The 5,113-nt window shown below is 40.5% G+C and overlaps 1 long non-coding RNA gene across 12 annotated transcripts in view; it reads right to left on the bottom strand.

Annotated features, from left to right (window-relative positions):
* LOC134515420 (uncharacterized) overlaps positions 1 to 5,113 on the bottom strand; it is a 229,911-nt gene that overhangs the window by 2,210 nt on the left and 222,588 nt on the right. Inside the window, exon 10 of one of the 12 annotated variants that reach the window (XR_010070986.1) lies at positions 1,612 to 1,752. The exons of 10 other annotated variants lie outside the window; for them this stretch is intronic. This is a non-coding gene — a long non-coding RNA (uncharacterized LOC134515420). Of the gene's footprint in view, positions 1 to 1,611; positions 1,753 to 3,889; positions 3,978 to 5,113 lie in introns of those variants that run through there. One more of the 12 variants, XR_010070996.1, reaches the window with a different exon arrangement.

Genomic DNA, 5,113 nt, shown 5'->3' with positions numbered 1-5,113 from the left:
GTGGATTCTAGTCCTTGGTAAAGCAAAACTGACTTTTCTACAGTACATGAAGCTACTACCTGGGAAAATGTTATACATCTGACTCTTCATTTCAGGATTACTAATGAATAGAGGAAACTATAAATAAAAGTAGATCAGAGTTTTACTGTATACCAAGTACCTAATGCAACTGAACTTGAAAAGCTGCAAAACCTGTGTTGATGTAAAATACTACACTTGGAAGTCTGTGGGTTCCTGTTTGCAATGAAATACTGTTGTTTTAGTTGCTTTTTAGCTAATTCTGTCTACACTGACTAGCAAACACACAACTCTCTCTCTCTCTCTCTCTCTCTTTATATATATATATATATATACACACACACATACAGTAAAATCTGGTTGTACAAATTGCATATATGTGAGCTGTACATTTTCAATTCTGAGATGTTTTATATGGAAAACTTCCTTTTTGGGATCAAGTCTGTAGAAGGACAGGTCACAAAATATAACAGAGAAAAAGCTAATGTTCTAAAGGTAATGGAGACTGATCCATATTGTAGAAAATGTGGTTACTGGTTCTTCTGGGAAAGCTTGAAACCTTTCTTTGGGTCATGCTCCGCCACAGAACAGTACTAGAGAGAGATTTGAAAATTATGCTTGAAGGACTAATCTGTCTAAAGCGAGGGGTGCTGAGAGAGTTGATCTGCTCCGTTAGCCACTGTGTGAAGTGTGCTCTAATTTTTCATCTCAAGAGCAAGGAAGTTATTAAAGTGTCACTGTTGCTTTTGCCTCTAATAGTCTCCTGGCTTCCATGTTCCCTTGCCTTATTTATCTAGTCTGTACTCCTTGGCAAAACTCTATTTCTTTAGTTTCAGTACTATTATGAGCTTTAAAAAAAACCCTCGCTTTAGTTTCAGTATTACTATGAGCTCTTGAACTCTTTCTCTCCTGAAAAACTTCAGTGAAGCTTTAGGATATGGATTCTGTAACCATCTGCCAGGGGAGGGGTTATTGTCCACTGGCTCTTCCTTGGCTCCATGCCACCCTGCTCTGCCTCAGCAGCTGCAGGTGCTCAGAGGTGTCAACAAAGACACCACAGAAGTATCTCCTAGGCACTAGAATGTACAAAGACTAGCTATAGCTCTTGCCTCGGCAGCTTGTACTAACTAAAATGGGCTCAAGAACACTTCAGTCATCTGAGCAGGAAGTATAGCCCAGCCGTGGCTGCACACTGAACTCTGGCCACAGCCTCCAGGTACCTCAAGCGATGTTTTTAAATAGAGCTGTTTGCAAAGCAAAGGAAGAAGGGCCTTGCGAAAAAAAGGCAATAACAATACAGCAGGCTCTCAACTTGCTTTCTACAAAGTTTGATACCTTCACTCCCCCAGCACCATCCTGACTCAACATGGAAGCAGTAGCAAGTGGTGCCCCCTCTGTCCAAGGAGCAAACATAAAGGCTTTACAAAAGGAACAAGCACAAACCTATGTACCAAGGAGACCAATCTGAATGTCTGGATTTTTTCTCTTCCCTGTCCCTAGATTTGTTTCCCAAATACGGCTTCCACTCGTGTCATCTTCTCCCTCCCCTCCACCCCGTCACAGATACTGTGTTATACCTAGAGTTAGAGTTACCTCTTCCTGCCTGGACTTGGAGAAGAGCCGTGGAACTGTTATGGCCAGACGTGGACTTGGGAACCGTATTAAGTAGCAAAATACCCACTTTCTTTCACAACTGCAACTATCCAAGAATCCCATTTTTTCAGGATACGTATTCTATTAGCAGAAGTGAATAAAAATAGATGGGTGTGAATGAAGTTCTTGGCTTCTTGCTTCCAATCTTCTGGCCTTTGACTGCAAATGGAAAAGAAGTTGTGTGCACTCATACTGTGCTGCATGTAGACAACGTGCAGAAAAACCGGAGGGAGTTTAAATGCATTACTGTGGGTGCTGTTTGGTGACAAATAGTGTGTTTTGAAATGCAGGCAGTTACTTTACAGCCTGTATTTTGTAGTACTTCATATTATTGCAAAAACAGTAAATAGTTTTGCAAAGAGTATATGATTACATGGCCAGTTATTGCTTATCAGTTCAGAGGGCAGAGACACCTATGGCACACAGACACACACAAAAAAATTGTTGGTTTTCAATGATTGAGTCATCTTTTAAGCCAAAAAGCATTGTTTTATGGTGTACTGCATTGGATTGGAGATAATCTGGCAATGTAGATGAAATGTTACAGAAACTAACCTCAATTTTTATTTCCTTTTTCAGAAAGGAGTATACAGACAGAAAAGTGGTTTCACTGTGAAAGGAAAATTATAAAGGAACTTGTTACCTTATAAACTAACTTGTATACAAGGGTAAGAAACTGTTTTTAGCCTTCAGCATGTATTGTAGGGGAACTGAATAAGCTATTTTGAAGAAACGGCCTGCATTTTAAAGCATTTGCTGCTGCTAAATGTAATGCCCAAAGATTCCAGTGACTAAGCACCCGACTTTTATGTGTTTAATGCATTTGGGAACCTCCCAGTCAGTTCTCTCTTTTTTTTTTTTTTTTTTAAACTGGTGAATGTGCCCATAAATTACTAGCACTTAGATGAGTGCTTCATGGTTCGGCTCTTAAGTAAGTATTGCTAACAATAGCCTTAACCTGAGAGTAGGAAAACACGTGGGAAATGGGGTTCCTGACAGCCTGTAAAAACATAAAGTTGCATAAACTTTCATAATGGGGGAGAAAAACTGAGCCCTTTTACACAACTCTCAGCCCCTATATTGATAATAATTTTTAGAAAATGATTAAAGCAAATTAGCTCAAATCAGTAGAATATTGAACAAATCACTGTGCCACTAAATGCTTGCTTATTTTGAACATAGAGGGGAAAGAGAAAAGGGATTAGTTAGAAGTGATGCCTTACACATTGCTAAAACAAAAATCCAAACAAAGAAACCCCAGACCCACAGTAACCTCCATCAGAATGTTTGTCTTTTGGAGATAATTGGAAGATAAAACACAAAGAATTTGTATGTTCAGTAAAGGTCTTTCTAATATCTGTGATACTGATTCTATGCTCTTGCCAATGTAGTGCTGTGTTTTTACTAAGCAGCCTGTGAGTGTTCCATTTTAAGCAAATACTATGTGTAACAGGAATTACTCTTACTCATAAATGGTTCATTTCAATGCACTTATTTTTCTTGTGCACTTTATACTCCACTGACTAGCTGAACTTGGTCACCACCATCCCCAACAATAGCCTGTTTAATACAATGCTAAGGCACAACATGCTGCAAACTGGAATTTTATGGTTTCAGAACTGAGTGGGTGTAAAAAGCAGCTTGAAAGCTTTGTGTATTTTTACCACTGTAACAAAGCATGTTTTTCTCTGTTCTTGATGTTTTGCTAAATAAACATCCCATGTTTTGTGCACAAATAGTCTCTTAAACTTACAAAGGCTGTCTCCAAGAATGAGTTAGGGAAACAAATTGTTATATCACGTTGCCCTCAACTAGCCTTAACTCCCCCCACCCCGCCCCCCCCAATGGTAGACAGAATTAGCTGCTGCTGGAAAGGAATGTACCATGTGCTCTCACTAATAATATTAATTAAAAATATTATTCTTATGGCTCTATTCATTTCTTTGGGGGCTTGGAATTTTGGGAGTGTGTTGAGCTAGTTTGTTTTCTGTACTTACCAAGGGATTTCTTTTTACGTATTTTTGATAGTCTCTTAATTTCAACATTTCTAGGAAACCTGGGAATTGCTGCACTGTATCAAATCATGTCTCAGTATGCCACTTGTGTCCTACTAATTAGTACCTGATACTATAATGGAAAACCAAGGAAAAGCTGCTATAGCTAACTGTACTTTGAAGGAAAAAAGAATGTGTTTTAAAATGCTCAGTGCACTACCTACCTCACTGAGCTGAGGTGCTCAGCTCCGCTTGGGATGGTGCTGGAGCCGCAGTGCTGCTCCACAGCTGCCATTTAGAAGACCTGAAGACCTGCACACCAAGTTTGCATGTGTTCGCTGTCTAGAAAAATACTGCTACCCAGTATTTCTCTGGTTAATTTCTTTTAATTTCCTGAGTATTGTACTACTACTACTATTACTAATAATGCAGAAAAAGTCTTACCTGTGACTGTAAAAGGAATGCTCTCAATTTAAGTATTTTTAAAAATCTTAATCTTATTGCAAGTACTTAAATCCTTATAAAAATACTTGGAAAAGATTTACTAATATGTGTTACCTATTTGCAGTGCGCAAAGGGTTTGTTTGTTGTTTTTTTTAAAAAAATTGAGTTCTTCGTTTGCAATAAGATATTATTTGAATGTTTAAAAGCTAAAGCTGAGCCCTCCTGTGCATCACTATGGGAAAAAAAAAAAAAAGATGCTCGGAACATCTCACTCAACGTTTTTATGCCACCAAGGTTTATCCCCCGCGGAGCCGAGCCCCGCCGAGCGGGGGCAGCGGGAGCGCTGCCGGTACTTCCAGAATTCGGTCACAAGAGGGCAGTGCCTCTACCGGCTGGAAACGTCTTGCCTGAGCCTAACCCACGGCTTTTAAAAATGAAGATGTAGATTCATATGTGGCTGTAGAGGTACTGTAGTTCCCCCCCCCCCCCTTTTTTTTCTTTTCTTAGTGCTGATCGTAAAACTGCTTTTGGGCTGACGTAATTAGGTAGCTCGGCGCTGCATCGGTCCGGCCCGCAGGCGTTCCCAAACCCGCACAGTGCATAGCACCGGCAACGGAAAATTGCCCTAACGGTCAAATTTTGCAGCTGCTTGACCTGGGCATAGAGAAATCTGATAGCGGAGATTGTTATTTATTAATCAATTTTATCAATTAATTAACTGAAGAAAAATCTGGAGGTATTTTTGGGTCTAACTAGTCTCCATACGCATTAATAACTGCAAAGTGAAGCGATCCCGTGCATGTCCTGTCCCTGTACACGTATGACTCTCTGTGGCCCCGTTTGGTTGTTACCATTGATGCTCTTACCTGACAATCGTGAAACCCCAGATTCCCCCCGCCCCCCGGTTTGCTGCTGTAACAGTGGGTGAGCCGCAGCCCCACTAACACTGCGATGGGCCCCCTGCCCACACCACGCTTCTGGGCTCTGCTCACAGGACTGGTGAC

Source organism: Chroicocephalus ridibundus, chromosome 4, assembly GCF_963924245.1.
Source record: "Chroicocephalus ridibundus chromosome 4, bChrRid1.1, whole genome shotgun sequence".
Lineage (NCBI taxonomy): Eukaryota > Metazoa > Chordata > Aves > Charadriiformes > Laridae > Chroicocephalus > Chroicocephalus ridibundus.
Note: the sequence above shows the minus strand (reverse complement) of the source record. Positions and strands in the feature narration are given on the sequence as shown.